The sequence below is a fragment of the Geotrypetes seraphini genome, chromosome 2, assembly GCF_902459505.1.
Source record: "Geotrypetes seraphini chromosome 2, aGeoSer1.1, whole genome shotgun sequence".
NCBI lineage: Eukaryota > Metazoa > Chordata > Amphibia > Gymnophiona > Dermophiidae > Geotrypetes > Geotrypetes seraphini.
Genome location: NC_047085.1, coordinates 4,402,613 through 4,414,996, shown reverse-complemented (window position 1 = coordinate 4,414,996; position 12,384 = coordinate 4,402,613). Strand labels below are relative to the sequence as shown.

The 12,384-nt window shown below is 49.1% G+C and overlaps 1 protein-coding gene across 3 annotated transcripts in view; it reads right to left on the bottom strand.

Annotated features, from left to right (window-relative positions):
• Window positions 1–12,384, bottom strand: part of LOC117355139 (casein kinase II subunit alpha) — a 247,635-nt gene that overhangs the window by 42,427 nt on the left and 192,824 nt on the right. The gene's annotated exons all lie outside the window — the stretch shown is intronic.

Below are 12,384 nucleotides of genomic sequence, written 5' to 3'. Positions count from 1 at the left end.
ACCGATGGCAAAAGAGCAGAAATACAATTTGTATAAAGAGAAAGAGGGGGAGAGGGACCAAAACAAAAGGAAGGGGAACAAAATATAAATAGTATAGAATAATGTAAAATCAACTAAAATGATTAAAAAATGGCAAGGAACAGATTTTCATTACCATCCTTAGAAGGACTATTATACACCGAATGCGTTTTTAAAAAGAAAGACCTTCAAGTTACTTTTAAATTTAAGCGTGCCAGCGGTTTTATGGCTGATTATTAAAACGGCTCATTGTGGTCTTTCTAAGCTTCCTAGTAGTCTCAGACTCTGCCATGCAAATGTAGCACAATAAAGTCATTAATATTAAAATGAACTCATTAATATTTAATGGTGTACTCCAGGCAATTCTCTATTGCCGCCAGATGATTCCCTAATCTTGTGCCAAATTTGTGGGCAAAATTTTCTGGTAGGGTTTGAGCTGTCATAGCCTTACTTTACTGTCATGGCCTGAGTGCCAATTGGCTCAGGAAAGTAAGGCTCGACAACTCAGACCACCCCCCAAAACAACACCCCCCCCCCCCGCCCCCAACACAACTTTAAATTGAAGTACGGCAGAAGGGATGCCCACTCCCTCCTGCCACCAGGGTCCCCCGCAGACACCCCCAATCTCCTGAGAACCCCCAACTTTAAATTCAACGATGGCAGGAGGGATGCCTACTCCCTCCTGCCTCCGTCGGGGTCCCCCTCTCTGACAACTTCCACACTTAACTTCAAGGATGGCAGGAGGGATGCCCACTCCTGCCCACCACCAATTCAACACCCTCTCCCCCCTCCAGACCAGTCAACCACTACCAATATGTTTAGGAACCTTTAGGCTATTGACCCTGGCACCTTCTCTACCACTGTCTCATCTTTCACTTCAACTACTATGTCATACAAGTCTGTCAATGAAGCAGTCTTCTCCTATAACACCGTTCTCTCCTCTGTCTAAATAGCCTTCCACCTCCCATTTCACATCCTGTGAGGTGCGCCAAACCCCAGCTCTCCAGTATATGCTACCTGCGCTCAATTTTCTGAACTTATTTGGCTTAAATCCCGAACACATGCCGACTTCATACACTTCAAATTCCTACTGTCATCCTTCCAGTCTGCCCTCTCACTTGTCAAGCAAGACTACTATGCCAGTTTAACTAACTCTCTTAGCTCTAACCCTTGCTTTCTCTTTGCCACACTAAATTTTCTACTCAAAGTGCCCTCACCTTGAATCCCCCCTTCACTTTCTCCCAGAATATGGCTGAGTTCTTCTACAACAGGGTTCAGAAGATTCACCTTGAGCTCTCAACCAGGTTACCTCCCCTCATCCCCTTCCATCTGTTCCTCCTGACAACCTTACCTCAACCCAGATAAGACCAAATTTTTTCTTGCGTCCCGCATCTGATACAATCAAGGAGGACTCAAATTTAAACAGCACTATTTATTCCATCTTGCCAACTATAAAAATCTTGGGAATCTACCTTGATCGTAAATTGTCTTTCAATTTCCTTATTACTTCTCTGGTTAAAAAAAATCTCACTTCCTAATCTAATCTAATCTTTGTGTGTCACGCACACCTAAACAGGCTCTAGGTGACTTGAGGAAAGGGAGGGGAAAGGGTGGGGGGAAGGAGCGGAAAGGGGACAGGAAACAAACTTAGGTGAATTAAATAAAGGTCAGGTGCTTATGAAGATCTTCCTATTATGGAAATTAAGAACAATTAAGCCATACTTTGATTTTCTCTCATTCAGATTGCTAGTATAGTCCCTCATTCTCAGTACATTGATTACTGTAATATTCTCTATATGTCGATTTCTAAGAAAATGTAAAAAGGATGCAGATCATTCAAACCTACTGCAGTATGACTGATTTTCGGATTGAAAAGATCAGATCACGTGTCACAGTATTATTATAGACTGCATTGGTTGACAATAGAAGCTAGAATAGTTTTCAGATTTGGTTGTGTATGTTTTAATGGACTTTACCCAGCTATCTTTTAAATTGCTTCAATTTTTCTACTAGAAAACACTTGTATGTGATATGACTTTTAGATTTTCCATCTGTAAAGAGATGCGTTTACAAACGATTTCTTAGTAAAACTTTGGCATATTTGGCAGCTATGTGGTATCAACACATTAGTACTTATATATCAATCTCAACCGCTTACCTAGTCTTTAGAAAATCATTGAAAACATACTTGTTTGGCAAATATTTTAATTTATTATGATCATACTACATATAGTATCTCTTAGCTGCTCATGCCTATGGGGAATTCAGGAAACGCCTAAATACACATCTGTTCCTGAAGTACTTAGGTAACTGACCTATACAATCTTAGTCCATAACAAATGATCTTTAGAACTGTTATTCACTAACTCTGAACTTTGTTTATTCCCCTCGATCATTGTAAACCGCATAGAACTTCATGGTCCTGCGGTATATAAACTGTTTTTATTATTAGCTGTTAACCACAAGGTAGTTGACGTATATAAGAATTTATGTCATGTAATCTAACCCCCTGCCACCTTTTCCTTCTTTACTGAAATCACTGAAGAGGAAACACATTCTCTCCTCCTCCAAACCCGCTACCTGCTCTTCTGATCAGATTCCTACCCACCTACTCAGCACCATCACTCCCACCGTCATCCTTTCTGTCATATCCTCAACCTTTCACTCTCCAGTGCAACCGTTCCTGATGTCTTCAAACATGCCGCAGTTACACCTCTCCTCAAAAAACCCAAGTAGCTGCGATACAAAGTTCATTAGGATGAATCGTAAGAGATTCTGGCCACAACACATCCACACTTCTCTTCAAGAGTGCTTTAAGCAAAATCGGCAGCTGCGTGCCAAGGGCGATGTATATCACAGAAATGGCTATTCGAATCCATTGAGCGATCGAGAACTTGGGACGCCCTACTACGGCAAGGTGCAGCAGTTAGAACAAAAAGGAAAATCAGACAGCCTGAACTCCCACAGGCGGGATAGTACGCCTTAGAAGACCGGACGGAAGTTACATGGAAGCAGATTCCGATAAAGCCGAACTACTGAATGAATACTTCTGCTCAGTCTTCACCTGTGAGGCACCGGGACACGGTCCGCAGTTGAAGGCAACACAAAGCACAGAAGACCCGTTTCAGAATTTTGAGTTCACACCAGATGAAGTTTACAGTGAACTGGCAAGACTCAAGGTGAACAAAGCCATGGGACCAGACATTTTGCACCCAAGAGTGCTCAGAGAATTGAGCGATGTCCTGGTGAAACTGTTGGCTGAGCTATTCAATCTCTCCCTAAGTAAGGGGAAAGTTCCCCTGGACTGGAAATTAGCTAATGTCGTTCCTCTGCATAAAAAGGGTTGCAGGGCAGAGGCTGCGAATTATAGACCGGTGAGTCTCACATCAATAGTGTGCAAACTCATGGAAACACTAATGAAAAGCAAATTGGACACGATCTTGAATGAAGGGAATCTTCGGGATCCCAGTCAGCATGGATTCACCAAGGGTAGGTCCTGCCAATCCAATCTCATCAGCTTCTTTGACTGGGTAACAAGAAAGTTGGACTTGGGAGAGTCTTTGGACGTCGTGTACCTGGACTTCAGTAAAGCTTTTGACAGTGTCCCACACCGCAGGCTGCTAAGCAAGATGGAATCGATGGGGTTAGGAGAGACACTAACTGCATGGGTCAATGATTGGCTGAGTGGCAGACTTCAGAGGGTGGTGGTTAATGGTACCCTCTCTAAAACATCGGAGGTGACCAGTGGAGTGCCGCAGGGCTCGGTCCTGGGTCCACTCCTTTTCAACATATTCATAGGGGATCTGACTCAAGGACTTCAAGGTAAAATAACACTATTCGCCGATGACGCCAAACTATGTAATATAGTAAGTGAATGCAGTTTACAGAATTATATGGCGCAGGACCTGCTTACATTGGAAAGTTGGTCCTCAACCTGGCAGCTAGGCTTCAATGTTAAGAAATGTAAGGTCATGCACCTCGGAAGAGGAAATCCATTCAGGACGTACTTCTTGAACGGAGAAACTTTAACTAGGACTTCAGCAGAACGAGATTTAGGAGTAATCATCAGTGCAGACATGAAAACTGCCAATCAAGTGGAGAAGGCTTCATCTAAGGCAAGGCAGATATTGGGTTGTATCAATAGAAGTTTCGTCAGCCGAAAGCCTGAAGTCATAATGCCGTTGTACAGGGCCATGGTGAGACCTCATCTGGAGTACTGTGTGTAATTCTGGAGGCCACATTACAGTAAAGATGTGCGCAGAATTGAATCGGTTCAGCGGACGGCCACCAGGATGATCTCGGGGCTCAAGGGTCTCTCGTACGAAGAGAGACTGAACAAATTGCAGCTCTACACTCTCGAGGAACGTAGGGAGAGGGGAGACATGATCGAAACATTTAAGTACCTCATGGGACGTGTCGAAGTGGAACATGATATTTTCTTTCTCAAGGGACCCTCGGCCACAAGAGGGCACCCGCTCAAACTCAGGGGCGGAAAATTTCATGGCGACACCAGAAAGTATTTCTTCACAGAGAGAGTGGTTGATCATTGGAACAAGCTTCCAGTGCAGGTGATCGAGGCAGACAGCGTGCCAGACTTTAAGAATAAATGGGATACCCATGTGGGATCCCTACGAGGGTCAATATAAGGAAATTGGGTCATTAGGGCATAGACAGGGGGTGGGTAAGCAGAGTGGGCAGACTTGATGGGCTGTAGCCCTTTTCTGCCGTCATCTTCTATGTTTCTATGGGTTAAAGACCTGGAACAACTGCTCATGCCTACCGTATTTTCGCGGATATAACGCGCACCATTGTAAAACGCGCACAGGGGTATAGCGCGCAGAAATCACGATGATATGTACAAAAACTTTTCTATACCGCGCTCAGGCATATAACGCGCATGCTGCCCGACTCTCCTCTGGCCACCCCGACTCTCCTTTCGCTCTCCCCGACTCTCCTCTGGCCACCCCGACTCTCCTTTCGCCCTCCCCGACTCTCATCTGGTTGCCCCGACTCACCCTGACTTTCGGTGCACTGCCCCGACTCTCCTCTGGTTGCCCCGACTCACCGTTCACCCGCCCTGACTTTCGGTGCACTGCCCCGCCTCTCCGTGCCTGTCCCCCTTGAAGTCCTGTCCCCCCTTGAAGGTCTGCCTGTCCCCCCTTGAAGGTCTGCCTGTCCCCCCTTGAAGTCCTGTCCCCCTTGAAGGTCTGCCTGTCCCCCTTGAAGATCTGCCTGTCCCCCCTTGAAGTCCTGTCCCCATCCTGAAAGCCTGATGCCCCCCCTCGACGTCCGATTCTTCTCCCCCCTCGGCAGGACCACTCGCACCCCCACCCCGAAGGACCGCCGACTCCCCGACAATATTGGGCCAGGAGGGAGCCCAAATCCTCCTGGCCACGGCGACCCCCTAACCCCACCCCGCACTACATTACGGGCAGGAGGGATCCCAGGCCCTCCTGCCCTCGACGCAAACCCCCTCCCCCCAACGACCGCCCCCCCCCCAAGAACCTCCGCCCGTCCCCCAGCCGACCCGCGACCCCCCTGGCCGACCCCCACGACACCCCCACCCGCCTTCCCCGTACTTTGTGTAGTTGGGCCAGAAGGGAGCCCAAACCCTCCTGGCCACGGCGACCCCCTAACCCCACCCCGCACTACATTACGGGCAGGAGGGATCCCAGGCCCTCCTGCCCTCGACGCAAACCCCCCTCCCTCCAACGACCGCCCCCCCCCAAGAACCTCCGACCGACCCGCGACCCCCCTGGCCGACCCCCCCACCCCCCTTCCCCGTACCTTTGGAAGTTGGCCGGACAGACGGGAGCCAAACCCGCCTGTCCGGCAGGCAGCCAACGAAGGAATGAGGCCGGATTGGCCCATCCGTCCTAAAGCTCCGCCTACTGGTGGGGCCTAAGGCGCGTGGGCCAATCAGAATAGGCCCTGGAGCCTTAGGTCCCACCTGGGGGCGCGGCCTGAGACACATGGTCGGGTTTGGCCCATGTGCCTCAGGCCGCGCCCCCAGGTGGGACCTAAGGCTCCAGGGCCTATTCTGATTGGCCCACGCGCCTTAGGCCCCACCAGTAGGCGGAGCTTTAGGACGGATGGGCCAATCCGGCCTCATTCCTTCGTTGGCTGCCTGCCGGACAGGCGGGTTTGGCTCCCGTCTGTCCGGCCAACTTCCAAAGGTACGGGGAAGGGGGGTGGGGGGGTCGGCCAGGGGGGTCGCGGGTCGGTCGGAGGTTCTTGGGGGGGGGGGCGGTCGTTGGAGGGAGGGGGGTTTGCGTCGAGGGCAGGAGGGCCTGGGATCCCTCCTGCCCGTAATGTAGTGCGGGGTGGGGTTAGGGGGTCGCCGTGGCCAGGAGGGTTTGGGCTCCCTTCTGGCCCAACTACACAAAGTACGGGGAAGGCGGGTGGGGGTGTCGTGGGGGTCGGCCAGGGGGGGGCGCGGGTCGGCTGGGGGACGGGCGGAGGGTCTTGGGGGGGGGCGGTCGTTGGGGGGAGGGGGTTTGCGTCGAGGGCAGGAGGGCCTGGGATCCCTCCTGCCCGTAATGTAGTGCGGGGTGGGGTTAGGGGGTCGCCGTGGCCAGGAGGGTTTGGGCTCCCTCCTGGCCCGATATTGTTGGGGAGTCGGCGGTCCTTCGGGGTGAGGGTGCGAGTGTTCCTGCCGGGGGGGGGGATGTATCGGACGTCGGGGAGTCGGCCGGGCAAGAGGGCTTGGGCTCCCTCTTGCTCCGATCGTGGATGCGGGTGCGGGTGGGAGCGCGTGCGAGCGGTCGTTCGGGGTGGGGGTGCGAGCGGTCCTGCTGGGGGGGTGAATCGGGCGTCGGGCGGGGTGGGAACTATGTTTAAAAACTTTTGTATACCGCGCTCAGGCATATAACGCGCGAGGAGTATGCGCGGTACGTAAAATCACGTATAACGCGCGCGTTATATCCGCGAAAATACGGTACTACTTATAGGGAATTCAGGAAACGCCTAAAAACACATCTGTTCCTGAAGTACTTAGGTAACTGCTCTATACAATCTTATTCATCAACAATTATCTTTAGAACTGTTATTCACTAACTCTGAACTTTGTTTATTCCACTCGATCTGTAATACCTTTTAATCATTGTAAACCACATAGAACTTTAGGGTCCTGCAGTATTTAAATTGTTATTATTATTAAGCTCTTCCAAGCAGGGACCGTCTATAAATGTCAAAATGTACAGCGCTGCATACGCCTTTATCGCTATATAAGTGATTAGTAGTAGTAATGGAGGGATCATCATACAAGCACTCATGAGCCAGCCAGGGCCAAATCAAGGCATCTGGCTCCAGCTTCCTCGTACGTTGTCGACCGAAAAAGCACCCGGCCTTCGAGATCTCTGCCAAAGCCAAGACCCTCTGGGGTAAACCCCAGCTCTTGTAAGATCAGACAGAAAGCCTCCTGTGAAAGGGACCATGCTCCTGAGGCCAGGAACTGTCAGCCGAGGAAGACAGCTGAAACATTGTCGCCTCCGGCCCTGTGGGCCACTGAGAAAGACAGAAGATGTGCTTCCGCCCAGTGGAACGCTACCGATCTTTCTGGCCCGAGAAAGAGAGAGAATAATAGAGCTCCCTCAAGATATTCATATGCCACTGCAAGGCGTTGAAGAAATTTGCACTTCTGGTCTTTCTGTTGAAGTTCCAGATGATTGGTCAACCAACGTTGCGGACCAGGAGTCCACTGCTCCTGAATGGAGCAAGCCCTGAAGTGAGCCCGCAACCCAACAAGCTGGCATGCATCATAAGAACCATCCATTCGGAAAACCGAAGCAGCCAGCCCTGGCCGAAAGCCACCACCTGAAGCCACCAGCTTAAATTGCTGCTAGCTGGCTCCAAGCAGGGGAGTGGCATTATACACTTCTCCCTCTGTATTCGCTGTGATAGGGGATTAACAGACCCGTGAATACAGAAAAACCGCAAATAACTTTTTCATATGTTATTTGCTATTTTCAATTAAAAACTATCGTGAATATGATGAAACCGCGAATAACATATGGGAGAACTGGCCTGTTTCAAGTTTATTAGGTTTTTATATACCACCCATCAAGGTTATCTAAGCGATTTTACAATCAGACACTCAAGCATTTTCCCTATCTCTCCTGGTGGGCTCACAATCTATCTAACGTATCTGGGGCTATGGAGGATTAAGTGACTTGCCCAGGGTCACAGGGAGCAGCGTGGGGTTTGAACCCACAACCCCGGGGTGCTGAGGCTGTAGCTCCAACCACTGCGTCACACACTCCTGAAGGAGAGGCAAAACACGGTGAAGAAAGTGCTAGGAATCAGCGACTTTTCTCTGTAAACGCTTGGAATCAGCGATTTCTCCATGCAAGCTGATGTAATTTGGGAGGAGAAGCCAGCAAGCTAAAAACCCCAAATAATCGAAACCGCGATTGCTGAAACCGCGAATACAGAGGGAGAAGTCTATTACATTTCTAGACTGCCAAACCTCTCGGACTGATGCAGTCCACAAAATGTAAAAATACTGGACAATCCTAGTGATCTTCAGATTAGACATTAACCTTTTCTAATTCTCTAGAAATCTTGTGAATAATATCAATTTTAGTAATTTTCTGAAATGAATGTAAGAACAAGACCTTATGAATAAAAAAGGGAGAAACTCAGCAGAGATCACCAAGAAAGGAGAAAGATGGTACAGGCGCTGATAAAGGACCGCCTCATTGATCACCTTGACGGACACAATCTGATGAGGACCAGTCAGCACGGTTTCAGCAAAGACAGATCTTGTTTGACGAACATCTTGTTTGCACTTCTTCGAGAGAGTAAACAGGCAGATAGAGAAGGGCGACCCTGTTGACATTGTATATCTGGATTTTCAGAAGGCGTTTGACAAGGTTCCGCATGAACGATTACCTTCAGAAAATTACGAGCCATGGAATCGAGGGTGAAATACTCACGTGGATTAAAAACTGGCTGGAGCATAGGAAAGAGAGAGTGGGGGGTAAATGGACAATACTCGGACTGGAAGAGCGTCACCAGTGGGGTACCGCAGGGCTCGGTGCTTGGACCCATGCTCTTCAATATCTTTGAAAATGATCTGGACATGGGTACGACGAGCGAGGTGATTAAATTCATGGATGATATGAAGTTATTCAGAGTAGTGAAGACGCAGGGGGATTGCAAAGATCTACAACATGATATAATCAGGCTCGAGGAATGGGCATCGACATGGCAAATCAGGTTCAACGTGGATAAGTGATACATATCGTAACAAAAATCTCATGCACGAATACAGGATGTCCAGGGTGGTACTTGGAGAGATCTCTCAGGAAAGGGACTTGGGAGTTCTGATCGACAAGTCGATGAAGCCTTCCGCACAATGTGCGGTGGCGGCGAAAAGGGCGAACAGAATGCTAGGAATGATAAGGGGATCATGAACAGATCGGAGAAGGTTATCATGCCGCTGTACCGGGCCATGGTACGCCCTTACCTGGAGTATTACGTCCAGCACTGGTCACCGTACATATAGAAGGACATGGTACTACTCGAAAGGGTCCAGAGAAGAGCCACTAAGATGGTTAAGGGGCTGGAGGAGTTGCCGTACAGCGAAAGATTAGTGAAACTGGGCCTCTTCTCCCTCGAACAGAGGAGATTGAGAGGTGACATGATCGAAACATTCAAGGTACTGAAAGGGACAGATTTAGTAGATAAGGACAGGTTGTTCACTCTCTCCAAGGTATGGAGAACGAGAGGGCACTCTAAAGTTGAAAGGGGATAGATTCTGTACGAACGTAAGGAAGTTCTTCACCCAGAGAGTGGTAGAAAACTGGAACGCTCTTTCAGGGTCTATCATAGGGGAAAACACCTCCAAGGATTCAAGACAAAGTTAGACAAGTTCCTGCTGAACAAGAACGTGCGCAGGTAGGGCTAGTCTCAGTTATGGCACTGGTCTTTAACCAGAGGGCCACCGTGTGAGCGGACTGCTGGGCATGATGGACCACTGGTCTGACCCAGCAGCAGCAATTCTTATGTTCTTATGAGGGACTCCCTTCAAGGGCGCATGGGCTCTCCAGCCCAGGGGATCGCCTCCAAGGAGGCAGCCCGAGACCCCAGAGCCTGCAGACAAAACTAGGCCGAGAGAGCCGGATAGTCCAAGAAAATTCTAATCTGTTGATGAAAGTTCTGTCCACATGACCCTGTCTGGAAACAAAGAGAAGCCCCAGAAACTCTAAGGACTGGGAGGACGCTAAGCGTTTCTTCCTGAACTCACCAACGCCTGCAAGCAGAGACACTACCATCTCCACCGCACCTTTGTATCCAAGAGATGGAATCCAGGTCACCCACTCTCCCAGGAAGGGTGGGCATGGACCTCCTGCAGGTGGAAAGCCGCCTCAACTACAAGCACTTTGATGAAAGTGCGGGAGTTGTTGGAAGGTCCAAGGGGAAGAGCTGCACACTGGAAATGCTGTTGCAGAACATGGAAACACAGAAACCTGTGGTGCTCTGGGCAGATGGAAATATGGAGGAAAACCTCTGCGACATCAAAGGATTCTGGAAACTCCCCTGGAGACAGCTAGCACCATGTACTCCATTGTTCATTCAGAAAAAGGGAATTCACAAGAAGTGGGTGACCGATGGCAGATCCAGACTTTCTGGCATGAGGAAGTATCAAGAGTATCCACCTAAGCTCCCATTCGAGGTCTGGAACAAGCTCCAGCATCCCAAAGACTAGGAGACGTTACAAAATATTGAAGACCATGTACTCTGTTGCAGTCGACGTGCCGCAGTCCAGAAACCAAGCTGGATACGGACAAAGGAGGACTAACAAATGTCCGATGAAAGTTAAGTTCACTCCTGACAAAACCGTAGAAGACAGACTGCGAGGGAGGAAGTCACACCCAATCCCTGGCGACATTGGCGCTTTCGTCTATTAATTTTTTTTTTTTTGTGAGGTGGAGCCATTGCACATGAATCTGAGGATACCTTGAATTGTGGGAGGAATGAAGAGGACAACGATCACCTCCCAACATCCAGCGAAACTGGATCACAGAGAACAATGTAGGGTGGCATTCGCAACACCTGAGTAGAGGTCAGCTAGACTTATACCCTCTTCTGATGGAGTACATGGCTACTTGATTGTACGAATGAGGATCACTTGATCATGAAGAAGATGCTGAAAAGCTTTGAGAATCGCTCTGAGTTCCAACAGATTTATATGATACTGACGGTCTGTGATGGACCAATGCCCTTGAGTACGGAGACCATCAAGATGAGCCCCCCCCCAAGCATAGGTCGAGGAATCTGTCATGAGGACCTTATAATGAGAGGGCATCTGAAACAATAAACTTCTGGACACTCTGGAAGAGAGCATCCACCAGTGAAGAGACTATCGCAACAAAGGAGTCATCGTAATGTGTTGAGAGAGGGGGGTCTTGTGTCCACTGAGAAGCCAGGCAAAAGGTGAAGTCTGGCAAAAGGAGTCACGTGAACTGTAGAGGCCATGTGATCTAGAAGAACCATCATATGTCTTGCCGAAAGTGAAGGTAGGGTAGACACCTTGTGACACAGATGTACCAGAATCTCCTGATGCTGTAGTAGAAGGAATGCTCTCAGCTTGACAGTGTCCAGTACTGCTCCAATGAACTGCAGAGTCTGAGAGGGTTGCAGGTGAGATTTGGAGAAGTTTATTTTGAACCCCAAACTTTGTAGGAACCAAATAGTCCCACTGACTCGCTACAATAACCCCCTGAGATGTTGAATCTTTGATAAGCCAGTCGTCCAGGTAAGGGAAAACCTGAAGACCATGGCTGCGCAGAGCTGCTGCTACTACGACCAGGCACTTAGTGAAAACTCTGGAAGATGATGCCAGGCCGAAAGTACTGAAAATGATGATTTCCCACCCAAAATCTGAGAAACTTACGAGAGGCTGTATATGAATGGGAATGTGAGTATAAGCCTCTTTGAGATCCAGAGAGCATAACCAATCATTGTGATTCAGAAGGGGATACAAGGACGCCAGAGACAGCATCCAAAACTTTTCTTTGACGAGAAATTTGTTGAGAGCTCAGATCCAATATAGGCCACAGAACCCCCTATCTTCTTTGGAACAATGAAGTAACGGGAGTAAAACACCGTGCTTTGCTGTTCCAGAGGAGCTTCCTCGATGGCACGGAGAATAAGCAGAGCTTGAGCTTCCTGGAGAAGAATGGTGGTCTGCGACGAATTGGAAAGATACTCTCTTGGGGGGGGGAGGGGGGAGATCTGGTGGAACCTGAAGGAATTGAAGAGAGTAACCCTCCCTGATTATTATGAGCACCCAGAGGTCGGATGTGATTATTTCCCATCGTTGATAAAAATGATGGAGACGACCTCCGATGGGAAGAGGGG